A 27787-nucleotide genomic window follows, 5' to 3' on the forward strand; every position below is an offset into this window, starting at 1 on the left:
GTTTTGCAAATTTGAGCAATCCTTTTGCTTATACATTTTTAAAGCATTTGTGCTTTAAAATTGTTATGCTGGTGTTTGAAACATGATACTCCCGTAGTGCAGATGAGATGCATGTAGCAGTGGAGTAGGTCTGTGGTTTCTCTCACTATGGTCCAGCTCGGCGGGTGGGTCAGGAACGACTGAGCACCGAGGGAATTCGGTAGGGTTGCACCAGGCTCACCTGAAGCTCGTTGCCTTTTTCGTGCTGTTTATCTGTAGAGCACTCAAGGAAGTTCTGAAACTGCTTTGTATCTGCTTTGTACTGTTGGTGCCTTCTTGGTATTGTACCCCAAAACTCCGCATAGATTATTTAGTATAATGGTAAGTTTTAAAAAAGAAGTTAAAGGAAGATTTTATTAAGAATCTGAATGTTTATTCATTATATTGTTACAATTTAACATTTATTTGTGGTATCTGTGATTTGGTTAATCTGTATAAAAATTGTAAGTAGAAAGGTTTATATTTCATCTTAATTCTTTTGATGTTGTAAACGTACTTTTTAAAAGATGGATTATTTGAATGTTATGGCACCTGACTTGTAAAAAAACTACAAAGAAATTAGAATCATTAAATTGTGTCCCTGTGTTACCAAAATAACATGGTACTGTGCATGTACATTTTAATTGGAATTTTACGTGTGAAAATATGAACGCATCTAGTCCTTTATTAGTATGTTTCCAAAATAAGTGAATCTTCCTAATTTGACTTTGCTTATTAGTGATAGAACCATAAGCTGGTGCGCTGGAGCTCATTGGGGTTTTAGTGCTCCGTCGGGTTTTCCAGTCTGTTCTTTAGACCGCTGGCTAAAGGGGAGGAAAGAAGGCGGTGCTGAGAGTCCTCATGCAGTGCTCACATGCATCTCTACTCACTTCCCTGAACTTCAGCAACTCTGCCACCAGGGCTGGTGTCCTTGGCAGCCTCTGTTAGACCAAGAAATTACGACTGTTTTAGGGACTCTTGGACATGTGGTTCTTGTTAGTATTGGGCATCATGTGGTGAGGTATTTACAAGACAAAACATTAGAAATGTTTCTGGTGTAGTAGTGTAGAAAGAGCATAGGTTTGGGGCCCATAAAACTGGGTTCCAAACCAGCCCTGTGCTTATAACTGCAGCTGGCTTTCGGCAGGTCATTGTGCTGCGCTGCGCTTCGGTCCCTCAGGTGTAAAATGGAACCAATACCCTTCCTTTGGCCATAGTAAGGACTGTGAAGATGCAGTTCAGCTGTCTAGTGTAGGACCTCCAAACAAGTACTCGGGCCCCAGCAGGGAGCTCAGCTGGTTAGAGCGTCATCCCCATACACCAAGGCTGTGGGGTCGACTGATCAGAGCGCGGAATATGAAACGACTGACGAGCACACGAGTAAGTGGAACAACAAATCAGTGTTTCTCTCTCCCTCTCTCTAAAAAAATCAAAACATAAAAATTTTAAAACAACTGTTCAGTAAGTAGCAAATATTCCTAAATGCTTTTTAAAATTTTATTGTTAAGCTGGCACTAAAATGTCTGCTAATCTCACTAACTGCTTTCTGTTCATCTGAAAGGGGGAAACCTACCTGTCTACAACTTCCTGCAGGAAACTGGGCTGAGCCCCCCTGAACTCTGGGAGTTTGTAATGACTTTTTGAAACAGTCGCAGGAGTGTGGCATTTGCTTTCCCTTTGACAGATTAACACTTTGTTGCCTAAATCCTATGGATGGTGATTAAAAAAACATCACCTTCTAAGTCATCTTCCTTACTCAACACAAATCTAATAATCATGTTCTTTCCCACTTCAGTTGCAATGAGCTCTCTGCCTGGGCACTAATGCAGACATTCTAGTCAATGGTGGACCAGCATCCTGGGTGGTCCAGTTTGCTGTGTTTAATCAGAACCAGGGCGTTCAGAGGTGACTTGTGACTGTGGAGCAGTCCTCTGACAAGCGCAGAAACCAAACCCAGATCTTGGTTACAAAGCAGGTGGAGGAGAAGGTGTGTGTCCACAGAGGAGCAGTGAAAGGATTGGTGTTCATGGGGCACAGGCTTGTCTGTCTTGAGTCTAAGTGCGGAAGGACAGAGGGGACAACAGAGCTGGGCCTTGCAGGACTGAGGGCAGGTAAAGGGAGGGTCTGGGTGGGCATGAGATGTGGGGTCTCTTTCTGAATCTAATGCGGGGGGGGGAGGGGCGCTGAACACAAAAGGCTATTCTAGGTGGAGAGGGAAAAGTGGAGTGAGATTGTGCCCCGTGGTGTGTGTTTTTCAGGTGAAGTGGGAAACAGTCTATGGAGAAAGAGGAAGAGCCAAGAAGAACCAAGACAAGCAGATATTGGGGTGCTCAGCACTGGGGGGGCCAGGCTGGGGCAACACTGCTGAGTCTATGTGGAGTGCGGTGGACCCGGGCAGCTACACGGTTTTTCTCTGGTGGCAGTGTCAGCTGGATATAGAGCAGGGGACTGAGAGGACTCGGGGCAGAGGGCGAGATTACTGAGCAGGAAGACTGGCATGCAGTTGTGAGGGGCCCTGGCGTGCAGGGGATGTGGTGGGAGACGCGGAAATGTGGAAGGCAGTGCTCAGATTCCCGTCCTGTTCTTTGAAAATGACACTGTATGGGTCCTGGTACCCAAGTTTCCAGTGTTGGTGTGGTGGGGTTTTCCATACAATACAAAGCAATTCTTGGGACTACTGGGTATCCAAGAATTCAACTTTATTGTGATGCCCTCTACCCAGAGATACAGCATCAGATCCCATGGGTTAAGGGCTGAGTTCCAAGAGACTACTTCCCTCCCACTCCACACCCCTGTCTACTTCAGATGCCAGTCACAAGCCGAGGCTGTGACCTGGGCTTCTGACCAACTAGCTATAGATTGGAGGTTCCCACAACCCTCTCTTTGGGGTCGGCTAATTTAATAGAGCATCTCACAGAACTTGGTTTGCCAGTTTATACGATGATGCTAATGAACAGCCAGATAAGATATATAGAACACAAGGTCTGGGAGGGTCCCAAGCAAGCTTAGGAGTTTCTGTCCTCATTGAGTTGGGGCACATTAACCTCCCAAAGTGTGGAAGCTCCTCGAACCCCATACTTTGGGGATTTTATGAAGGCTTCACATATGTGTGACCAATTATTAACTCCATTGTCAGCCCTTCCCCTTCTCAAGAGAATGAGGGACGGGACTGGAATTTCCAAACTTCCGATCATGGACTGGTGTTTACAGTGACCAGCTCTCACTCAGGAGCCCACCCCGAGTGGCCTCATTAGAACAAAAGACGCGCCCAGCACTCAGGAAACCGTAAGGTTTGCAGAAGTCCAGTGTCAGGAGCCAGGTCAAAGACCAGTTAGAACAGAAGATGCTCCTAGTGCCCTGTCACCCGGGAATGACATGGGTTTCAAAAGCCCTGTGTCAGGAATCAGGGTCAGAGATCAATACAAGTTTTTCTATTATCTCACAGGCACTCCCAGCATGAGAAGCTGGGGGGTATCTGTGGGGCTCAGAAAGGCACCAGAGTAGGGTGAAAATGGTGTGGCTTGCGGTGGGCTTTGTCATGCTGTTGGTTTTTCATGTGACGTGAGACAGTAGCAGCAAGGAAGGAAGAGACCCGGACTGCTGTCAGTTGCACATCACCCAGTGGAAGAAACCCGTTGTGTGGGCTTCGTTTTACTTGACTTGATGCCGATTTACCAGTCACCTAAGCACTGTGTGCCTGCCGTGCACCTGATGCAGAGCCGACCCTGGGCTGTCCTTAAGGACATCCCTGAAGTTGCAGATCTCCGAAGGGAGGAAACCTTACAACTGTAAAAGGCCAGAAACTACATCCACTGGTTTTGCAGTATTTTTTTTTAGAGTTTATTTATTTATTTATTTATCTTTAGAGGGGAAGGGAAGGAGAGAGGGAGAGAAATATCAATGCCTCTCGTGCATCCCCTGCTGGGACCTGGCCTGCAGCCCAGGCATGTGCCCTGACTGGGTATCGAACCACGATCCTCTGGTTCACAGGCCTGTGCTCAATCCACGGAGCTACACCAGCCAGGGCTGCAGTAGTCTTATCTGTGAGGTCCATAACAATGTGGACTCAAAAGCTGAATGGTTACAACAGAAATATGAAAAAGCAGTTCTCATTTAGAAGCAAAGTTTTGTCTCTTTCTGAAAAAAGGATCAGAAAGACTACAAAACACTGTCACCCCCTCACATGGGCCTTGTGAGCCTCCATGGTGCTGTGGGTACATGTAGAAATAGGCAGGGACCTCCTCATTTTAAATCACCAGTGCCTGGAAGAAGTATGTCCCGTCTCCTTCTTCCCCTCCATTGTCCATTTCCCAATTTCTAAAATTGAGTCTAGAGAGGAGTCTCTATATAACAATGTCCTGCATTCACACATCGGCTGTAGAGATGCTTTTCCACTTAACTGACCAGAGCAAGGTGCCGTGACCCGACAGAGCTGGTTTAGGACAGCAGCCCGTGATGTGCTGGGCTGTGTCCAAGGGCAGAATGCCCAGCTAGTTAAGCTCGATAAACACTGAATGACCATGCTGTGCCTCTCTGGCTAGAGAAAGACACAGGGAATAAAAACATTAGGGAAGGGGAGCGCCTAATTGAGCAGGAGTTGGGGAACATTACTCTTGAACTTCTTGACCAGAGGAGCAGGGAAGCCAATGCCCCCTTTTTTTATTAAGACCAAAAGGTGACAGAAACCTGCTGTCAGCTGTGGAGATGGCGGGAGAGTGGGGAGACACATTGCTCAGTGGGAAGGGGTATGCAGTGACCTGGGGCACCAGGGCCAGAGCTTTTAGGTGCCAGTGCCGGAGGGGCTGTTGCAGACAGCGAATGCCGGCACAGGAGCTGGCTGGCTGCTTTCAGAGGACCACTGAGCTGACCCTGAGGCAGATTGGGGAGTCAAGCAAAGACCAGTGGCCACAACCATCATTGCCAGTAATCTATGTCCCCTTCTTTGTTCCCTCTGAAGCCCAAACAGCTCTTTTACTTCCTTCCCAGAGTTGCCACAACTTCCGCACTCAAGAATTCCCATTCTGTGAGCATCAGGAACTGGCTGACTTCATAGGGAAGAAAAATGTGTGTATTCTGAGATTGAGCCAGCCCCCCTGGGCGGTGGTGGTGGCGTTGGAGATGCAGAACCACAGGAAGAGACCCGTAGTGAGACCATGTGAAGACAGCACCCAAAAGCCAATGCTGCTCTCTTAAATAATTATGGTTTTTTACATTGCCTTTGAAAGTGTTCACTGCATGTATAGTTTCCACACAACGGTGGTTTTCAAATATTTTTTATCACCAGTACCCTTTTATGAAATGAAATCAGTAAAAGTTCACCTTCTTCACATAAGTGAGGTTGGGGCAGCCCAGGACCCCACCTGTCTCCTCCCACAGAACAGCAGCATAATGCTTCTGCCCTAGAAGAGCCCAGGAATGGTCACAGAAACAAACCACAGAAAAGCAAGCGCCTGCCGCCAAAGAGCAGGTGAAGGAACACTGTGCCACAGGTGACCTAACGCCTCCACAGCAGCGCGGGGTCACGGACTCTGCCCTCGGTGGTGTGCGGTCTTTTGACAAACCCATCAACGGCATTTTCCACTTCTAGGTTTTTTTCCTAGCATTTTCTTTTGATGCTTTCTTAGAGTTTGCATGGCTCTGCTTCCATGACCCACCAGTTCTTTCATGATGTCCACTTTCCCCTTATTAGAGCTTTGGCATATTAATCACAGTTGTTTTAAGTTCTAGTCCAGGAATTCCAAAATCTCTGCCATCTCTGAGTCTGGTCCTAGTGCGTGCTGTGCTCTTCAGACTGTTTTTTTCTTTTAGCGTGATGATGATTTTTCTTTTGAAAGCCAGGCATAATATATTGGGTCATAGAACTGAGGTAGACAGGCCTTCAGTGTGAAGTTGTTTTTCCAGCTAGGAATTAGGCTGAGTTTGCTCAGCTGCAGGTGTCAGAGGCTGAAATTGCCTCCAGCGCCCTTGCATTCGTTTCCCTGTTGTGTTTGGGTTTACCTCCAGAGACTCCTTAAATGGAATCAGGGCCTTGCCACTCTCTCAGCTGCAGTCCTCTGGGGTTGCAGGAGCTCTGTCGATGGGATGTGGGATGGTGCAGCTCGGAAGAGTGGGCAGCCCTGGTAATCAGACGGCTAGATCTCAGTCTTCCAGTAGCCGTATGACCCTGGGCTGTGGCCTTCATAGGTGCTCCTCGGGGACTACTTGCCTTCCCTGGCAGAGGAGCTGGAGGTAGGTGGATCCCTTTGCCCCCTTGGCTGGAGGCTCTGAGAAAGCCATCTCCCTTGCTGGCTGGCTGGCTGGCTGCCTCAATGGAGAACAGATGGATGCTTTCCCTCTCCCTGAAATAAATCAAGGGGATCTTGCTCCAGTCTTCACTGTGAGCACCTGTTGGGGCTCCCTGAAGGTAAACCCATGAAATTGTGGGGCCCCCTTAGACTGGGTCCTCGTGAGTTTTGAACTCTCAAATTAGTCCACACTCAGCATCCAACTTTCACCAACCTTACATTTAAGAGGCCACTTTGAGTGTTCTTTCAAGTTTCGGGCTCCAGTGGCTTCCGCTCCTGGTGAGCTGTGTGCCTTTCTGTGTTTGCCTGTCTGTACAGTTCTGGGGGTGGGGGGGTCCTGTGACCTCAGTTCTCTCATGGATCCAGGGCATCATTGATTTTCGATTCAGCTTTTTTTCTTCTGAGGGCAGGAGTGATAACTTTGAAGCTCTACATCTTAGCACTAAAATAAGTCTACCTGTACCTTTTCTAATACATGATAGGAGAGCAGGGCGTTCGTTCAGTAGGTGCGGTTGGAGAAAACTAGTGAGTCCGGTGACTGGACAAACCGGAGAACTGGAGAGAAATATCTCTGCATCTGCTTTCATCACAGACCAGCATGGGCAACACGGGGGCGGGGGCAGGAGCCAGCGGCAGACAAACCCGACCGGCAGAAAAGTCTGTTTTCCAAGGCAAAATGCATCACAAAAGCACAGATTTGCCTTGTTCCCAACTAATAGCCAATTAAAGAATGTTGTCTGCTTACATGAGGAAAAGCTTCCAGGGCCATCAGTAAATACGAAATGCAAATTAAAATGATGATGAGGGTCCTTTTTGTGTATACACTGCTTTGGTTTTTCAGGAAAAGCAAAATTACAAAAGCCAGAGGTGGTGTTGTAAAGAGTTACCTTTACCTTTAGTTACGTCAAAGGTAACCCCTTTGCCAAAAGGTTGAGTTTGATCCCCAGTCAGGGGACATACAAAAGGCAACCAATTGATGTTTCTCTCCTTTCCTCTCTCTAAAATATATCCTTGGATGAAGATTAAAAAGAAAAGAAAGTAAAGCATTCTCCAGTATCCAGTGTTAGGGAATGGCCGGGCTAACTTGCAAGTCAGTACAGCAATGACACAATTTTTTTAAAGATTTTTTAAATTTTACTTATTTTTAGAGAGAGGGGAAAGGAAGGAGGAAAAAAGAAACATCACTGTGTGGTTCCTTGTTGTGTCGTTTCTCCCCACCCCCCCAGGGGACCTGTCCGGTGGCAACCCAGGCATGTGCCCTGACTGGGAATTGAACCGGCAACTCCCCGGTTTGCAGGCCGGTGCTCAATCCACTGAGCCCCACCAGCCAGGGTGCAATGACCAAATTTTAAGTGTCTTAAAGTGACCTCCTCCAGGCTCTGATTCTCCAACATGCAAATCCCAGCCTCACTTCTAAGTCAGGCAGCTTTCTGGCCCCTCTGAAGTGACGTTGCCCCTTCCCTTGCCTCCCTGCCAGGAACTTCCTGGAAAGCACCCTGCCTGGCCTGCTCGTTGTGGTTTGCCTGCCCCTGGCCTGGAGCGGCAGCACAAAGAAAGGCTCTGTTAAAGCCTAACGCTCAGAGTGTGGGCCACGGACCCCCGCGTCAGCATCGCCCCACAGCCCATTAAAAACGCAGCCTCTGTGGTTCAGGGTGGTAAATTTTACGTAAATTTTTTCACAATTAAAAATTAAAATTCAGAATCTGAGGCACCAACCCAGACGTACCACATTCAACATCAGCAGTTGAACAAGATGCCAAGTGACCTATTTAAATTTTGAGAAACCCTGTATGTTGATATATACTCTTAAAATATAAATTTCTGTCATTAGTGACTATTCCTAATTAAGACATACATTTCATTTTTTCTCTCATGGAATCCTTCATTTGTGAGAAGAAGGGAGAAACCACAGTGGCAGGTGGCAGGCTCCACGGACAGTGTGATGCCATGGCAACCGCTTCTGTCAGTAACTTCATCTCTGCTTGTGCATCTTTCTCCTTAATCCTGAAGCTGGGAATTTTTTAAATTATATTTTATTAATTATGCTGTTACAGTCGGCCTGATATTCCCCCTCTGCCCCGCCTCCTCTCAGCACTCCGTCTGCCTCAGACGGTCCCCCGCCACTGTTCATGCCCATGGCTCATGCATGTCAGTCCTTTGCCTTCTCCGTTCCCTCTGCGGTACGTTACACCTGCACCGCGACTCTGTAACTACTGATTTGTTCTTCCTGGTCCCCTCACCTCTCACCTATTCCCCCATATGCCCCTCCCATCTAGCAACCATCAAAATGCTCTCTGTGTTCATGATTCTGTCTCTGTTCTTGTTTGCTTCATTTGTTTTTTAGATCCAATTGTTGATAGACTTGTATTTTTGCCATTTTATTGTTCATAGTTTTGATTTTCTTTTCTTAAATAAGTCCCTTTAACATTTCATATAATAATGGTTTGGTGATGATGAACTCCTTTCGTTTTTTCTTGTCTGGGAAGCTCTTTATCTGCACTTTGATTCTAAGTGATAGTTTTGCTGAGTAGAGTAATCTTGGCTGTAGGTCCCTGCCTTTCACGACTTTGAATATTTCTTGCCAATCCCTGCTAGCCTACAAGTTTCTTTTGAGAAATCAGCTAACAGTGTTACAGGAAGTTACCCGTAGGTAACTTCTTTTCTTTTGCTGCTTTTAAGATTCTCTGTCTTTAACCTCTGGCATTTTAATTATGAAGCATCCTGGAGTGGGCCTCTTTGCATCCATCTTGTTTGGGACTCTCTGTGCTTCCTGCACTTGCATGTCTACTTCCTTCACCAAATTACGGAAGTTTTATTTCATTATTTTTTCAAACAGGTTTACAGTTTCTTGTTCTTTTTCTTCCTCTGGCACCCCTATGATGTGAATGTTGGACTTCTTGAAGTCCCAGAGGCTATATACACTTACACTATCATTTTTTAATTTTTTTCTTCTTGTTCTGATGTTTTTTGGTTTTTTTAAATATTTATTTATAGAGAGGAAGGGTGGGAGAAAGAGGGAGAGAAACGTCAATGTGTGGTTGCCTCTCACATGTCCCTACACTGGGGACCTGGCCTGCAACCCAGGTATGTGCCCTGACTGGGAATCGAACCAGTGACCCTTCGGTTCACAGACCAGCGCTCAGTCCACTGAACCACAGCAGCCAGGGCTGATTGGTTGTTGGGTTGTTTTTTTCCTTGTGTTCCGTATCATTGATGTGATTCTCAACCTAAACTAAAACCCAGAGTGTTAACTTGCTAGGCCTTTCATAACCAAGTACCCCAAGCTGGGCAGCTTCTGTTTCTTTACAGGGCCGAGGGTCCAAGATCAAGACGCCAGCAGGTGTGGTTTCTCCTGAGGCCTCTCTCCTTGGCTTGCAGCAGCCTCCTCGGGTCCTCACATGGCCGTCTCTCTGTGTGTCTTTTCTCATGAGGACGCCAGTCAGACTGGATTGGGGCCCACTCTGCCAGCCTCGTTTTAATTTAATCACCCTGTTAAAGACCACCCTACCTTCTTCAGCCCTGGCAGGGCGGCTCAGTCCGGTAGAGCGTAGTCCCAGTACGCCAAGGTTGCAGGTTGATGCCTGGTCAGAGTGCGTACTTGCAAGGATGAACAAGAATAAATGTATGGGTGGGTGGAACAGCGAGCAAATTGATGTTTCTGTCTCTCTTCCCCTCTCTGTAAAATCAATCAATTTTAATAAAATTAAAAAATAAAGACCACCACCTCCACAACAGTTACATTTGGGGGAACACAATTCAGCCTGTCCCACCCAGCCAGACTGGCTCCTCTGGCTGGGACAACTGCCCCAGCCCTCAGTCACCCACCTCTGTGTGAGCCCTGTGCCAGCCAGCACATGCCATGGGCCACACAGGGCTGGACGGTCCCCACCCCACAGAGTGTCTGCAATGTCATGGGTTCCATATTCTCATCTACTTTCGAATCCCATCCACCTGCCTTGGATTGGAGTCCCCGTCACCAGGCCGGTTCACTGGTAGCTGTTTTGTGACACCGCTGAACACTGGCACCCCTCCGTGGCACAGCAGCCTTTGACAACTACCCACACTCCTCGGCGAGTCCAGCGCGCTGGGCATCCTGGGAGGAAAGCTGGGGGATGCTGACGTTCCCAGGGCCCACGTCTTGGAGCTCATTGAATCCTCCGTGGTCCTGCAGGACTCGCTCATTCGGCAGATTTTCTAAATGGGGGAGGCACAGGTGAGAGCAAACCAAGCCCCTGCCATGAGGGAACTCACATCCTGGTGAAGGGACACAGACAATACACCAAACGAAGGAAAAAATGCAGGCTTTGAGGGAGGTGGTAAGGAGAAGAAACAAAACTGGGTGGGGGCTGCTGGTCCCCCGAGCCTGGAGGGCGTGGCTTCTCTGCTGGGGACATTCAAGGAGAAGCCTGAACCAAGAGGAGCCTTCCAGGGGAGGGGACGGTAAGTACAGAGTTGCCAAGGAGCAGCAGCTGCCCAGGTGTCTGGAGAGTGGTAAGCAAGGGGACTGCACGGGACAAATTTCACCCCACCCCGAAGAGCCTGGCCTGTGCCCTCCTCTGGGAGGCAGGCCGTGAGCCTTGATAGGAACGAGCGTCTGCCTGCCTGGGGGCTGTGTCCTTCTGGGTGGCCTAACAGTGTGGTTTCCGGTGAGGGCACCCACCAGGATTCAGGGTGGGTGATTTGGGTCACGCCCACTGTGGGGTCCTGGAGCTCTCAATGGGTGGATCCATCATGCCCGTGTGAAGTAGCCCCAATAAAAGTTCTGAGTCACCCAGGCTCTGAGCTCCCCTGCTTGGCCGGACTCTGTGTGTCGTCGCTCCTTGAAGCCAGGACAGGCAGCTGTTGGTGGGCGAGAGGACAACCGGAAGCTCCGTGTTTGGAACTTCCCTAGACCTTCCAGTGTGTGTGTTTCCCGATGGCTGATTCAATCTGTATCATCTCTGTTGTAAACTATGACCATGAGCGTAGCAGCTTTCCATGTGTGCTAAGAAATTACCCAGCCAAAGAGCTGTCGTGGGGAACCTCAAACCTGCAGTTGGCGTCAGAAGGGAGAGGGGTCCCTCTAAATGCGGACTAACTGCGCGCAGGGACAGTAGGGAACGACAGGTGGCAGAGGGATATGCTGCTTGGACCTTCCAGCGGGGCCTGGCTGGGGCCGGGAGGTTTGGCACCACCGCACAGGTAACGTGGTTTGGCGCGGAAACCTGAGAAGGGGGGAGCCTGGCCCACTGCCCCTGAGTGATCTTGCTCAGAACTGTTGCAGGAAGCAGGGTGACAGTGAAAGGGGGACGTGGAGGTGACAGTGGGCCTCGTTCCGATGGAACAACCCGGTAAAGGGGATTGAGGAAGAGGAGATCGTGGCTGAGGTGGCCCTTCAGCATGCACGCAGCGGAGTGTACTAGTGCTACTTGCAAGGTCCTGGGGAGGACATGGGTGACATTCTCGAGGTCGTGGGTGGAGCAGGAAGGTCAGTGGTGGGAGCAGGAGGCGTGCTCTCCGGCTGATGGGGATGTTTTCAATCACGGAGGACACAAAGCTAGAAAGGGCGGGGGGCGCAGGATCATCTTCCGGGCCCGCGGACGCCTGAATGGATCCGAGAGGTGGGGCAGGTGCGGGGTTGCCCGGTGGGCTGCATTGCCCTAGAAACTGGTCTCCACGAGGAAAGCATTTGTCCAGCCACACAGTCTCCTTTCGCCGGGACAGGGTTCTGCCGGGCAAGTACGTGGTGTGAGAGGGGCTGAGGGAGGTGAGCGGATGAGGACAGCCAGCAAGTAGGTGGAGGAGACAGTGCATTGTGGCTCGTAATGTGCGTGACTGTGACCAGATCAGTAACAGGAGGGACCCAGAGAGCGCGGCAGTGTCCTAGAGTGGGCTGCCCAAAACTGAGGTTGGGAGGGTGGTGGTGACAGCGTGGGTGGCAGGCTGCAGGCCATGGCCAATGGGTGCCTGGTGAAAAAAACAGTTGTTCATGAACACGGAAGTGTAGAAAATGTTAGGGCACCGTACAGAGTAAGTATGCACTAAATCATTAAACTTTACATATGTGTATACTGGGTCATAAGGAGGAGACTATATTTTTACCATTTTCATCGTGGTAAAACAGTAACAAAATTTGCCATTTGAGCCATTTTTAAGTGTGTGCTTTGGCGGCATTAAGTACATTCCCATATGTGTGGAACCATCACCACTCTCCCCAAAGTTGTCATTATCCCAAACAGAAACTTCACATCCAGAAAATGTCTCATTTACTGTGGTCAGTTAAAATGTTTGAAAAGCGCTGGTGAGTGGTCAGCAAGGGGGGTTGTATTCTGGCCATGCAGAGCCCAAGGTCCTTGCAGGACAGGGGCCAGCGAGCAGATGGCCAGGGCGCCGGAAGGACCACCTACAACTCACACACTGCAGCCACTCAGATTCTAACAGAAAGCTGCGCCTCCGAGAATGAAGCTGGGAACCATGATGCAAAGAACAACAGTGAGTCCGGTGCCAGCGTTCGAAGAACAGGGGTCTGCATAAATAGAGCAGAAATGATCGAAGTGCCCAACCACCGTAGATAGTTAAATATGTAGGTAGGTATCTTTTAAGTTTAATACTGTGCAGCCACTAGAGGTATTTAAAGAAGCTGCAATAATAGCCCTGGCTGGTGGCTTGGTTGGTTAGAGCATCATCCTGTAAGAGGTTGATGCTCCATCAACCAAGAGGTTGCTGGTTCGATTACCAGTCAGAACACATGCCCAGGTCGCAGGTTCCAGTGCCAGTCTGGGTGCATATGAAAAGGCAACCAGTAGTAGTTTCTCTATCTCCCTTCCTCTCTAAAATCAATGGGCATGTCGGTGAGGATGAAAAACCCTGCAATAACAGAAAAATGCCCCCGCCAAAAAGCGGAATACAAAATTATATAAGTTGTGGATCATAAGTGCAGTTTATTTTCAACAAAACACGGAGAAAAGATTTGCAATAGCAAAAACAAGTGTAATGTTTAAGAAACTTAAGAAATTAAAAGAGCCCTGAAAGGCTTAACAGTTAAGGAAGAGATGCTAACACATCTGAAAAAGGCATCTTAAAATCTTGAGTTCCCACTCTGCAGCCAGGTTTGTGGGAGCAGGCAGCTGGAGACAGCTAGAATGGCTAAGTTCCCACAAATATGTAAGAGGTAAGCCAGCTGCTTTCTAAATAATAACTCGGGTGACACAGATCTGTATAGTGCATTGCACAAAAGAAACAAGATCTGAAGAATGCTGACGGGTATAAAAATATTACACACAATGTAACCTCGACTTTATGGGTTTAAAAAATGACGTACTTAAAAAAATCTATAGAGAAAGGCTATGGAACCAACAAAATAATGAGAGAAGAGTGGGGCAGCAAGTGTGGCCAACGAGATGCCTGGGACTCGAGCGCGCCATCGGTCCGACTTGGGGCGTCCAGAGCAGAGATACTGGCCAGGTGCAGATCCACCGGTTCTCAGACTGGCTCGGAGAGCTCGGGGAGGGTGGTCGGAGTGGGTAAGCGCGCAAGACCCGGTACTCCTCGGACAGGGTCGAGGGTCTGGGCAGGTAAACCGAGGCGCCGCGCACGGACAACCCACTCGCCCCACCTCCGCCACAGGGCTGTGAGCCCAGCATATCCATGACCCACCCGAGGGTGCGGAGAGAGTAGGTGACCCGCGGCCTTCTCGGGGTAAGGGCTCTATACAAGAAAATCGTGCGTGGAAAGTGACCGGCCCGGACCAACCAGCGCCTGCGCGCGGTCCTCCCCGCGGAGCACGCCCCCGCGCACGGCCCCGACCCCGCGCGGCCCCGCCCCTGCGCCCCTCGGCGCTCACAGGCTGGCTCCGAGGCCGCGCTCGGAGGGCCGGCCAATGGAAGCGCGGCGCGCCCCGCGGCACGTGCGCCCCTGCCCGCCGGGCCGAGTGCGAGCCGGCCGAGCTCCCGGGCACGGAGCGCGCCGGGCGCGGGCGCGCGGGCGAGGCGGGGCGCGGGCGGGGCGCGGGCGGGGCGCGGGCAGTGCTGATTGCTGATTGGCCGGCCCCGCGTTCCGAGGCCGTTAACGGCGGCGCGGCGGGGCCGCGGCTCCAAAACAAAGGGCTGGCGGCCCGCGGGGCGGCGGCGGGAGGATGCCTCGCGCCCTGCGGAGGCGACAACGGCCGCAGCGCGTCCCGGGTCGTGCCCGGGCCGCCTGAGAACCGAGCCCGCGCTGACCGAGGCCCGGGCCGGATGGGCGCTGCGGGCCGGGGCGCGGACCGCCGAGCGGCCGTGAGTACGGGCGGGCCTGGGCACTGTTGCGCGGGCGGCTACTTGGTGGCGACCCAAGGAGCCTGTGGCTGCGGGCGGGGTCCGGAGGCACCTGTTGGGCGCCTGGGCCGGCGGGCGGGGCGCGAGCGGGCCGCACCTGTCGATGTTTTCCTTCTGATTTGATTCTTTGATTTGTTGGTATTTGGTTCACTCCGTTTGGAGCAAACCAAGAAGCCTAATATTTGTCACCCCCCCCCCCCCGCATTTTTCCCTCCTCCTCCCACCCCCGCCCTGAAAAAAAAAAAAGGTACAGAGGGAATGAACTACATAATATAGGCTTTTCCCTCTTTAAAAAAAAATAACTCGCCATTGGGGAGGGAAATGAGGCCAAAAAAGGTCTCCTAGGAATAATTAAGAAAAGAGGGAAATGTTTTCAAGTTGCCCACATAAAGGTCGTGACTAAAATGAATTGCCCTGCGCCCTCCGCTGGTTCCCCACTGGTGGCAAGTGGCTCTATTCCAGCAGAGCTCGCAAATGCCTGCGCTTTGGAAGCCTGCTGAGCGGGGTCCCCCTCCCCCAGCCTTGCCCGTGATTGACATATTCGATGTCCAAATCGTGTGCTGGGTTTTAGGATAGAAAGAATGCTGAATTTTGTTTTAGGTAGAGAGTGGCCTTGGAAGATACCAAGTGTCCCCACCCCCAAGCCTTTTCTGTTCAGTTGCATTTCTTCTTTCTCTTTGTATCCAAAACATACACACCTTAATGTTGTTTTTTCCGCCAGAGCCCCTCACTCTCCTAAACTACCCAAGCCTCAAGGCAAGGCTTCCCTGCGCTGGGAAACCCTTTCAGGTGCTTCACATGCGCGGGCTGCCCCTCTCCCATCAGCTGTGCGCCCTTTGGCCTCTGCTCTGTTGTAGACGATGAGACGGAGGTTTGATGAGCCCCTGCCTTGCGTCAGGTGCTGCACTCCGCCCCAGCGTTGTGGACTTTCACGGTCCTGCGCTGGTCTCCCTACCCCTAGCTGTGGGCTCTTGGGCAGCAGTAGTGGCTCATCTGAAGAATGCTAAAGCGAGGCCCTCCCCTCTCAGCTCTTAGGGTGCAGAGTGCGTTCTCCTGGTGGAAACCCCTCAGGGCCAGGACCAGGGCAAACTCAAGTCTTAAGACAACCACGTAGCACAGGGTCGGGCCTGTTTTGGACACTTTGAAAAAAAATGATCTTAATCACTAATCTGAGCAATAGTCCTCCTGCTTTTTAAATAAAGACCTTCTGTTGGAATAATTGTAAATTTACATACAAATTGCAAAAAAAAGCACAGGCCATCCCGGTGTTCTCCACACTCAGTGTTACCTTTCTCTTTGTTCCCATCCTACATTGCTGTGGTTCATTTGCCAAAATTAGCAACTGACATGGGTCCATTCCTTTAAGTAAGTTCCAGACATGCAGTCTCTCTGTTTTCGAAGCACTAAAATGAGTAAAGTTCTTTTTATGTTGAGAGCGATGTCCCTTTAGTGACTGTCTTTGGTTCCACCAGCCCCCCCCCAAATCCCACGAGGACCCCGTGTCAAGGGGCAGGGGTGGGGGTGCAGAGGGCAAGGGACTAGCATGTTGTTTTAATGCACTTTTCTCCCCAGAGGACTGATGGAAGGAGTATAGTTGGGAACGTGAAGCAGTGATAGGAGTCTGCCTGCTTTAAAGCCATTCTCTGACACTTTTCATTCCTCATTCATTTACTTTCCAGTTTTTAGAAAAGTGGTTAGATCTGTTAATCAACAAAACCTCCAGAGAGTGGGAATTTTGACAAGAGATTTCAGCAGAGGTCGGAGAAAGTTCCGAACAGCCAAGTCACTGGAGGGCCGAGCGTTCTGGGCAGGGCAATGTAAGTTAATTTCTGGAAAGAAGTCAAGAGGACAAGATGGACTTGGCCAGCTAGGTGACAACTGTGACAGAGACGGGGTACTGCAGAAAACCTGGGTGCTGCCGAGAGTAGAATAGAAATCCTGCAGCCAGCCAACACGGTGTCCCGGAAAGGGACCCCTACTCCAGCACCTGCCGAGCCTCAGAGCCAGACCAGGGCGCCCTGTGGGTCTTGTGAGGCGTTGTGCGAGCTTGCTAACTCTGCCACGCTACAGTGCATCGCATGTTACCCCCCCCCCCCATTTTACCACCAAGTCCATGGCACAGTTTGAGTGGAGCCTTTTTTCACCCTTGTTCCCCCCCCACACACACACAGCCTGTCTCTACAAACCTCACCTGCTGGCTCCCTCGTGCAGCCACCTGTCTTCCCAGCCCCAGCCCACTCCCCACCCCCACCCCCTCCAGCACACTGGCCCCCTTTTCCATTCCTCTTTGCATTTTGGGTTTTTCCCTTCCCTTGCACAACACCGGGCTTTGAATGTTTGCTTATGTTTTATTTAGCATGTGACCAATCGTTTAAGATTACCAGCTTCTTTCCTCTTGCTTCAATTCAGTCTTCTAGGTTTAGTCCCACCCTCTCACCTGGAGAGAAGGGCAGCCTTGAGGGCCTATTGTCGTTCCCGTGTCTTTCCCCCCCATTAGCAAGGAAGCAAGCAACCTTTGCTAGACTGTCTCAAGGCCATAGTGGGAAACTTTGTTACTAGTGGGAGAATTAAAGAAGAATGTATGAAGTTTCTTCTGAAAGAAAGGATTAGTGCAAACTCATTAATCAGTAGTCCCGTGGGAGATGTGGAGACAGGACCTGACCACTGGTGGGGGGGGCAGTCAGGCCCCCCTGCTGCTGGGTCAGGCGGGAACCCAAACCCCAGGGAGGCAGGGCCGCGGAGTGCACAGGGGGCCTGGGTGCTTTGTCTGCGGGTTTCCACGCAGGGCCAGGAATGTCTTCTCTTCCCTCCCATTGGATCAGGGGTCCGCAGAGGCCGCAGGCCCTGAACCGTGGAGAAAGGCTTTCCTTCCTCCAACCGGCGCAGGAAGGGAGTTTGTGAGCGTGAGGGCCACCTGGTTACTGCCAAAGGCCCGCCATGCCCCTGCCACCAACCTCTGATGTAAACCCTTCCAGGCCTTTCCATGCTGGTGAGAGTTTGAATTGTCAGTACATACACTTGATATCAAAATCAAAAGTTACCAAAAAAGCAAAGACACTGCTTTTAGTCACCTTCCCTGTCCTTCCTGTCCCCAGCCTGAGGTCCCAGTGCTTCATGTGTGCGGAGCTATTTGGCCCGTGTCCTTCAGGTTAGGCTTAGGAGCTTTCTGCTCTTTTGTTATTATAGGCAACGTTGTAACAACCAGTCTGCAATTATGTTGCCCCGGTGCAGGTGAGTCGGGAGCTAAGTGCCTGGGGTGGACCCTGGTCCGAGAGCACTGGTGGGTGTTGTTAGCGTGCAGCTGCGTCTGCGCCTGCTCTCTGCAGCAGTGCTACCAACTTTCTTAGAATCTTTGCCAATCTGCTAGATTATAAGGCAGGTATCAGCGTGCCTTGAATTTGTGTAGATGAGTATAATGAGTAAAATTCACGCCCATCTACCAGTCTGCAGGCCCTGTGGTCCAGGGTGCTGGCTTTGAATCCAGCCCAGTGTTACTGTGTAACATTGGCAGATTGGTGAAACTCTCAGGCCTCAGTTTTGCTGTCTGCAGAGTGGGGCTAATAAGAGCACGCATCTGGTAAGGCTGCTGTTAATTCATTTGATTTTCATAGAGTCAGCTGCTTTGAATGGTGCTGGCTTTGACCGCGTGGCCCTGGGATAGTCTGCGTTTCTGTGCCCGTGGTGGACGAGGCGTCCCCACACACGCTGCCGGCCTGGGGTTCTGCTTTCTCCAAGAACTCCGGCTGGCCACAGCAGGCCGTGTGCACGCGCGGGCCGTGCCATTTTGAGCTGTGTTTTCTTCCCCAGCTCCCCTGGAGCTCTGTCCACCGGCACCCGAGTGACAGGGAGACCCCAGTTCCCCCCACACTGACACGCCCGCTGCTTGTCCGCCTGGCACCTCCTTTCTCTCCGCGATGTGGCAGGGGCCTGGCACTGGCGCTCCCCTGCCAGGGGGTGGGCAGGCTGGGGGGAGAGGCAAATGCTCCAGAGAGCGGGAGGGGCCTCAGCCAGCCTCCGTTCTGGTCTGTAAGTGTCAGAACTCTCTGAGGTTCATTTCTCACTGTTTTTATCTTCAGAAGTGTGGTAACGGCGCCATATGGATGCAGGCCTGATTCACGTTCTCCTAAAATAAGTGTGTATGCTTATTTCAGGAGTGAATCTTCTGGAATCCAGAATACTGTTTTTGCTCTAAAAATTACCTCACTCATCTCTTTTGTGGGGATGGTAGCTGCCCCCCCGCCTCTGCTGCCCGGGGACACAACGTCCGGTAGAGGACACGGTTTGCTTGGTGCGTTTGCTCTTTCGTCATTCACAGGCGGTTCTGCTGGAGCCCTTCGGGGCGGGATGAGGGTGGGGATGCTGAAGCACCCCACTCAGCCTTCGGAGGGCTGACCATGAACCCAGGGAATGGACCAGGCTCCTAGACGCGACAGGGTCACGAGCAGGCCCCCCCTCGCCCCCCGAGGAAAGGGGCCACCCAACCACCAGGGCTCCTCAGGTAGCGGGCGCCTCAGGGCGGGACTGCCCGCTGGGCCTCAGTGGACTGACAGGGAGGCACAGCGTTGAGAAACTGAAAATAGACCCCTGGCGAGCTGCCACTTGTAAAGTCGTCGTCCCGTTCACAGTTTAAAAATGAGCCCTGGTTGCCCTGGCTGGTGTGGCTCAGTGGATGGAGCGCCGACCTGTGACCCAAGGGTCACGGGTTCGGTTCCCAGTCAGGGCACATGCCTGCGTTGCAGGCCAGGTCCCCAGTAGGGGGTGCATGAGAGGCAAGCACACATTGGTGGTTCTCTCCCTCTCTTCCCCTCTCTCTATAAATGAATAGTCTTTTTAAAATAAAAAATGAGGAGTGACCCCCATTCTGATGGTGCATGTAAGCGGTCATCACGTGTGTGAGAGCGTGACTGAAACGCGGGATAGTGTCCACAGGTTTCCTGTCAGGTCGCAGGGAGCAGCGCCTTGGCCACCGAAGGGACCGAGAACTCGGAAGGCCTGAACAGCGGGCCTTTGAGTAATCCAGGATGCCTCTCGGCTCCTTGTGTTGTGCCATAGTTTAGGGGGAAGTTCAGAGAAAGGAGAGGAGGGATGAGACAGAAGTTATTAATTTAAGGCTTCTTTCAATTAAAAAAAAAAAAAAGGAGAGGTGACGGTATTAAAACAGACGCGACATGAGTTCAGTACGAAGTGAAGTCAGAACAAGTTTATTCCTTCCTTATTGGCCATCACCGACCAGTGGGGCATGTGTGGATTTGAATGTTATGGACGGTGTAGGGTGGGCGGGAGGGGAGTGGAGACCAGACAAGACGTAGCTGGGGCAGGGCAAGGGCTTCGCCGGCCGGACCTGGCAGGTGGTGTCCAGGTCGACGTTTTTGTGCCCTCCCTGGGTCATGTCGGTGAGCTTATCAAAGATGGGGGGGTCGCCAGGGTTCAAATTCATAAAGGGTCCAGTAGGCTGGAAGAACAGATAAAGTCTGATTAAATGTATTGTGGCTAATGCTTTGTTAGATAGGGTGAGGGACTCGGGGTGTGGGCAGTTCTGAATGTTACTACTACACATTATTCTTGCTAACTGTTAAGATGTAGCACAGTATTTTGCAGACCAGCTGCAAACAGGATGAGCTTGACAGGAACTCAGCCGATTAATGTAGCAGCTGCAAAGAAGAAATCAATGTGTAATTAACTGAATAGGGTACATAAGCAACGGCTAAGCCTCCCTTAGGGACACAGCTTTGGATATGAATTCTGTATCCTTTACATGCTCCGAGTAAATAAAACTACATTTTCACAGAGCACCCCAAGCAATGAATCCCTTGAATTTGGTAACAAGTTGTTACCCCAAGGGAAGAACCCCAAGGGAGAAAATTCAGGATGGACACACGATTTAATGGCAGCTAATGGGGAAGGAGGTGTGTTTTGGGGATTAGTAACTGGCTTGTTGAGAAGTACGCTTATAAAGACCACAGACCAATGGGAGTAAAAGACAGAAAACTGTACTTGAACAACAATTAGAATAAAATAAATAATTTTTTTAAAAAAGACCACAGACCAGAGAAGGAAGGGGCGTCGTTGGAGAGGGCAGCTGTGGCTGCAGGCACATGTGCCCGGTTCAGGCCGGCCGGTTCTCTCGGGCCGCAGTGTGATGGGGGCTGTCAGTTTTTTGTTTGTGGCGTGAAGTAGCGTCCCACTTTTCCTGCTCCTAGACAGTTTTTATTTAAACCGCTCTTTCCCAGTGGGCCATGGTGTCACTTTTGCCATGGCCGGTGTCCATCTGTGACAGGCACAGGTCTGCCTCCAGGCCCTTTCACATCACGTGGACCTGTTTTTGTCCCGAGCCAGTGTCACACTCGTGATGACTCTGGTGGGAAGCGACAGGGCCGGCTGTCCCGCAGACTCTGGAAGAGAGCACGCTCCCATCTTGCTCTTCACCAGTTCGGGCCTTGGACGCGATGGGGTTCAGGACGCGCTCCCTCCGAAGGTGGCGCCTGAGATTGAAGACCGTGGGCCGACCGGGTGCGGGGACACAGCAGAAGCAGGAAGGTCCGTCTGACCCCTTCGCCTCGTGCTTACGTCCCGAAACAGTCCCTAAAACTCCCCTGCAAGGGGTGCCCCCTGTACCAGGAGGGGCCAAGACATTCTTATCACCAGAGACAGGGAATCTGGGGCCAAGAAATTGGCGTACACAGATCTTGTTAAGCTAACCTTTATTTTTCTGGTTATCTCTTCACCATGGACTAGCCCAGCCCCAGCCCAAAGCCCTCTGCCTGGTCAGTTCTCCACAAATGTGCTGATTCTCTGTCTAAAATGTGCGAAAGTTTCCTGCTCTGGTTACTTCTGTGGCCTTTATTCTCTTGTGAAAGCCCCTGTGGTGTGAGTTCAAGGAAATGTGCGCGCTTTCCTCCTGCCAGTCGGGCTTTGCTGGTCTGATCTTTAGACCCAGCCAGGAACCCTTAGAGGGTCAAGGAAAATGTTTTCCTTCCCTACAAACACTTATGGGATAAGTTCCAGAACCAAGTGTCTGTCTCTTTCTTTCTTTCTCGGAGCCCCTGGTTCACACGCACTAACACACCTTCCTGGATTTTGATTTGAATTACATTTAATTTAAAAATTACTTTGGGTTCTGGCTGGTGTCCCTCAGTGGATTCAGTGCTGGCCTGTGAACCAAAGGGTCACTGGTTCGATTCCCAGTCAGGGCACATGCCTGCGTTTCGGGCCAGGTGCCCAGTAGGGGGCGCATGAGAGGCAACCACACACTGATGTTTCTCTCCCTCTCTTTCTCCCTTCTCCTCTCTCTAAAAATAACTAAATAAAATCTTCACTTAAAAAAAGAGAAAATTATAGTGAACTTTGATTCTTGTACTGCCATGATTGAGGTTTGGTGTCAGGTTAAGCTGCTTTTTCTAGAAGCGTCTGTGTCAGATCAGGGCTGTTTGGCAGAGTTTATCAGTCACATTCTCTAGGCCTTCCTTCCGGGGTGTTTTGATTTGTGTATGCGTGTCCTGGGAGGGGAACCATTTTAGCAGTGGTTCCTTTTCTTTTAATAGGATTATTCTTGAGTCAGTTTTGAAAAGTTACATTTTTTCTAAAGATTTATCTTTGTGGTTTCCATTTTCTTTTTTTAATTATATTTTATTAACTATGCTATTTGTCCTAATTTTTCCCCCTTTGCTTCCCTCTCCCCAGCACCCCCACCCCCTCAGGCGCTCCCCCCACCCTTGTCCATGCGTCATGGGTAGGAGTTCTCTGTTTACTCTCTGTCCTACACTGTACTTTACAGCCCCGTGGCTATACTGTAAGTACCTATTTGTACTTCCTGATCCCCTCACCTCTCACCCATTCTCCCCCACCCCCCTTCCATCTCATTACCTTTAACCTTTGGCATTTTAATGATGCTGTGTCTTGGAGTGGGCCTCTTTGCATCCATCTTGTTCGGGACTCTCTGTGCTTCCTGGACCTGCATGTCTATTTCCTTCACCAAATTAGGGAAGTTTTCTTTCATTATTTTTTTCAAATAGATCTCCACTATTATTCTCTCTCTCCTCCTTCTGGCGCCCCTGTGCAGCAAATGTTGGAGTACTTAAAGTTGTCCTACAGGCTGCTCACATAGTACGTACTGTTTTTTGGGGATTCTCTTTTCTTCTTCTTGTTCTAAGTGGTTATGTTTTGCTTCCTTATTTTCCAAATCATTGATTTGATTCTCGGCTTCATCCACTCTAATGTTGTTTCCCCGTGAATTGTTCTTTATTTCAACTAGTGTATCCTTCATTTCTGACTGGATCTTGTTTATGCTGCCGAGGTCCTCACTAAGTTTCTTGAGTGTCCTTGAAACCTACGATTTGAACTCTGCATCTGATAGATTGCTTATCTCTATTTTGCGGAGTTTTTATCTGTTCTTTCATTTGGGCCATGTTTCTTTGTCTCCTCATTTTGGCCGCCTCCCTGTGTTTGTTTCTGTATATTAGGTAGAGCTGCTTTGACTCTGTGTCTTGGTAGTGTGGCCTAATGTAGTAGGTGCCCTATAGCTTCCAGTGACACAGCATCCCCTATCACCCACCTGGGTACTCAAGGTGCACCCTTCCTGTGGGCTGAGTACACCCTCTTCTTGTAGCTGAGCCTTGGTTGCTGTTGGCAGATGAATGGGAGGGATGTATGTACCCAGGCCAGTCAGCTGCAGGGATTGGCTGTGACCACTTACCACCAACCTCCACCCTCTGTAGAGGATCAGCTGTGCAGGGGGCAGGGTGGTGGTCTAGCTGACCTCTGGGTGCACTGGCCCTGGGGTTTCCGGGGTGGTGCAGACCAAGGTCAGTCCCCACCTGTGTTTTGCCCAGGGCACCCTGCCTGAAGCAATCTGAGATGACTGCTGGTTATGCTGGGCTTGGAGATTCCCAGGCCAGGCCAAGCCGGGAACCTAAACGGCTGCCAGCTTGTGTGATAGGATTTACGAAGTTGTGTGGGAGGAGCCAAGTACAGCCATTCATATGTAGAAGTAGCTGGGTGGGCTCGAAGTTGGGTGGGGCAGAGTCTCAGGGGATCTCCGAGGCAGGTCAAACAGTATTAGCCAAATTGTGGGTGGAGGATTTAGAGAAGGGACTGCAGCCTTGCTCACCTCGGTGCCAGACTCTTCAGTTTCTCCCGGGTGCTGGGGCCCAGAGGGAGTGAGTCTAGTCGGTGAGTGCGAGTGTGGGGTCTTCACGGGGACCTGCTTGTGGCTCTAGCCCTTTCTTCCTCTGACTCAGCCTCCACTGGTTTTTGCAGCCAGAAGTTGTGGGGACTTCCTGGCACTGGAAGGTTCGGCTGGGAGGCCCGGCGTGGGGCTGGGACTCCTCACTCCTGAGATGTCCCTCCCGAATTTTTATCTGCCAGACGTGGGCGTGGGGCCTGCCTGTTCCACGTCTGTGCCCCTCCCACCGGTTTGGATGGAGGTGGTTTCTTTAATTTCCTAGTTGTCCGGCTTCCATTCAACCCAATTTTTGGTTCTGAGTGAAGCTTGCTCTATATTTTAGTTGTAATTTTGATGTGGTTGTGCGAGGAGGCAAGCCATGTCTGCCTACGCTGCCATCTTGACCAGAAGTCCTGTGGTTTCCATTTTAAATGTATTGATTTAAATCGGTCTTCCTATTATCCATGAATTTTATCCAAAAGTGTGATCCTATTTCCATTTCTATTTGATCTCTCCCGAATAAGTCTCACCAGAGGTTTGTTAATTTATTTGGTTTTTGCAAACACTTTTGGCTTCATTACCTCCCTAGTATGTTCATGTTTTTGTTTTTTAAGGTTTTTAAAATGTATGTTTAGAGAGAGGGGAAGGAAGGTAGAAAGGGAGGGAGAGAAGCACCAACACCGGAGAGATACTTCAGTCAGTTGCCTCTCACGAGCTCCCGGCTGCAGACCTTGCCGCGTCCCAGGCACGCGCCCTGCCTGGGAATTGAACCCAGTGGGCTTTCCGTTCACAGGTCGGCACTCGGTCCACTGGGCCACACCAGCCAGGGCTCTTTCTCTCTCTAAAATCAATAAATATATTCTCAAGTAAGGATTTTTTTTTAATGGGTGTTGAGCTCCTTAATTTTATCTCTTATTTCCTACTATACATCCTGTAAGATTATACATTTCCTTTTTAGTAGCGATAAGTAATTATGTTATTGTTCAATATAATTTCTAATTTTTATTATTCTTAGACGTGGGGATATGTAAAAAGTACATTTCTTAATTTCCTTCTTTTTAAATATATTTTATTGATTATGCTATTACAGTTGTCCCATTTTCCCCCCTTCACTCCCCTCCACCCTGCACACCCCTCCCACCCACATTCCCCCCCTTTAGTTCATGTCCAAGTGTCATACTTATAAGTTCTTTAGCTTCTACATTTCCCATACTATTCTTGCCTTCCCACTGTCTATTTTCTGCCTGCTGTCTTTGCTACTTATTCTCTGTACCTTTACCCCCCTCTCCTCCTCCCACTCCCCTATTGCTAACCCTCCATGTGATCTCCTTTTCTGTGGTTCTGTTCCTGTTCTAGTTGTTTGCTTAGTTTGTGTTTGTTTTTGTTTTTGGTTTAGGTGTGGTTGTTAATGATTGTGAGTTTGCTGTCATTTTACTGTACATGTTTTGTTTTTTTTCTTAGATAAATCCTTTTAACATTTCATATAATAAGGGTTTGGTGATGATGAACTCCTTGAATTTAATCTTATCTGAGAAGCACTTTATCTGCCTTTCCATTCTAAATGAAAGCTTTGCTGGATAGAGCAATCTTGGATGTAGGTCCTTGTCTTTCAAGACTTGGAATACTTCTTTCCAGCCCCTTCTTGCCTGTAAGGTCTCTTTTGAGAAATCCGCTGACAGTCTGATGGGAATTCCTTTGTAGATAACTGTCTCCTTATCTCTTGCTGCTTTTAAGGTTCTTCTTATCTTTAATCTTGGCTAATGTAATTATGATATGCCTTGGTGTGTTCCTCCTTGGGTCCAACTTCTTTAGGACGCTGTCAGCTTCCTGGATTTCCTGGAAGTCTATTTCCTTTGCCAGATTGGGGGAGTTCTCCTTTATTATTTGTTCAAATAAGGTTTCCACTGGTGGCTGTTCCTCTTCCCCTTCTGGTACCCCTATAATTCGGATGTTGGAACATTTTAAGATGTCCTGGAGGTTCCTAAGCCTCTCCTCATTTTTTTGAATTCTTGTTTTTTCATTCTTTTCTGTTTGGTTGTTTCTTTCTTCCTTCTGGTCCGCTCCCCTGATTTGATTCCCAGTTTCCTTTCCATCACTATTGGTTCCCTGTGCATTTTTCTTCATTTCACTTAGCGTAGCTTTCATTTTTGCATCTAATTTGTGACTAAAATCAACCAGTTCTTTGAGCATCCTGATCACCAGTATTTTGAACTGTGCATCGGATAGGTTGGCTATCTCTTGGTCGCTTAAAAGTATTGGCTCTGGAGCTTTGATTTGTTCTTCCGTTTGAGCCTTTTTTGGGGGGGTCTGGTCCTGCCTGTTATGAATGAGGGGCAGAGCCTTAGGTGTTCACCAGGGTGGGGCAACCCAGTGGCTGGGTTGTGACGCTGTATGTTGGGGGGGAGGGTCAGAGAGGAAACAATGGCGCTTGCTCTGCTCTCTCTCGGATTTTAGTCCCTTCTACCGCTTCCCACAAGCAAACTGGGCCCTTCTGGTGCTGATTCCCAGGTGGGTGGGCTTGTGTACATTCTAGGACCCTGTGGGTCTCTCCAACAAACTCTCCTGTGAGGCTGGGAGTCTCTCCCAGCACCTCAACCCCCACAAGTGTTTTCAGTCGGTGCTTTTAGGCTTTATTTCCCGTCGCTGGGGCCCTGGGTTATGCGGTCCGTCTTGCTCCCCACTTTCGCCTGGTTTACCTGCCACGTGAATGTGGGACCGCCTGGTCTGCCAGCCGCCTTGCCTGTCTCGCCCCTCCACGGTCCGCCCCTCCGGGTCTCCCCGCTGCCAGCCCGCCAGTCACCGCTTTTATTGCTGCAACCCCTCTCCTTCCGCCGCCCAAATCTACCCTTCTCCCCAGTCTGGGTGAATGTGTCTATTTTAACTCCTTGGTTGTCAGACTTCCATACAGTTCAATTTTCTGTCAGTTCTGGTTGGTTTTTTGTTTCCAATTTTTTGTTGTTACTATTTTCACTGTGCGAGGAGGCACTCTATCTTGGCCAGAAGTCTCTATTTCTTAATTTCTAAACACAAGTATGTTATATATATATAGTTTATCTTTAGAGGTGAAGGGAAGGAGAGAGGGAGAGAAACATCAATGTGTGGTTGCCTCTCATGAGTCCCCTGCTGGGAACTGGCCCGCAACCCAGGCATGTTTCCCGACTGGGAATCGAACCAGCGACCCTTTGCTTCACAGGCCCGTGCTCAATCCACTGAGCTACACCAGCCAGGGCTAATTGTGTCATCTTTTTTTTTTTTTTTTTTTAATATTTATTTATTTATTTATCTTTAGAGGGGAAGGTGAGGGGGAGAGAAACATTAATGTATGGTTGCCTCTAGCTTGTCCCCTGCTGGGAACTGGCTTGCAGGGAACTGGCTTGCAACCCAGGCATGTGCCCTGACTGGGAATTAAACTGCGATCATCTGGGTCGCAGACCTGCGCTCAATCCACTGAGCTACGCCAGCCAGGTTTAATTGTATCTTTTTAAAGCTCTGCAAGTCATTGTTCTGTTTACTGCCCATGTATTTACCATTTCCTTTATTCACTGTTCCTTCTTTTAGAGCCTGAAGTTTGGACTTATCTAGTGGTGTTTTTCTTCTGTCCAAAAAGCACATCCTTGAACTTCTTTAGTGGAATTTTTCTGAGGTAAACCTTTTAGTTGCCTGAAGATATCATTTCCCAAATCCTCGGAAGATATTTTCACTCGACATGGAATTCTGAGATGGCAGTTACTATCTTTCCGAACCTTAAAGGTTCCCCTACTGCTGCCTTCTGGGCCCCATTGTCTTCCTTGGGAAGTTTTTCTGTTGAAAGGTAATTTTCCCTTTCTGGATACTTATAAGGCTTTTTTGGTTCTTTTGGTTTTCTGCAGTTTTATCAAGTGGCTGGTGTGACTTTATTTTTATTTTTTATACTTGTAATTATTGGACTTCTGAAGTCTGTGGATTGGTGTCTTTCTTCAATTCTGGGGAATGCTCTGTCTTTTATCACTTCCTATTTCACCTCTGTGGCATTTTCTTCACACTGCACTTTCTGT

General features: G+C 49.7%; 1 protein-coding gene across 2 annotated transcripts in view; it reads left to right on the top strand.

The window, feature by feature from the left end:
- The first annotated feature begins 14371 nt into the window (after positions 1 to 14371).
- YPEL1 (yippee like 1) overlaps positions 14372 to 27787 on the top strand; it is a 33072-nt gene continuing 19656 nt past the window's right edge. For both annotated transcript variants that reach the window (XR_008391492.1, XM_037158742.2), the window contains exon 1: positions 14372 to 14554. The gene's annotated coding sequence lies outside the window, so the exon portion shown is untranslated. The remainder of the gene's footprint in view (positions 14555 to 27787) is intronic.

Source organism: Artibeus jamaicensis, unplaced genomic scaffold (assembly GCF_021234435.1).
Source record: "Artibeus jamaicensis isolate MK-2021 breed Jamaican fruit bat unplaced genomic scaffold, CSHL_Jam_final contig_1128, whole genome shotgun sequence".
Lineage (NCBI taxonomy): Eukaryota > Metazoa > Chordata > Mammalia > Chiroptera > Phyllostomidae > Artibeus > Artibeus jamaicensis.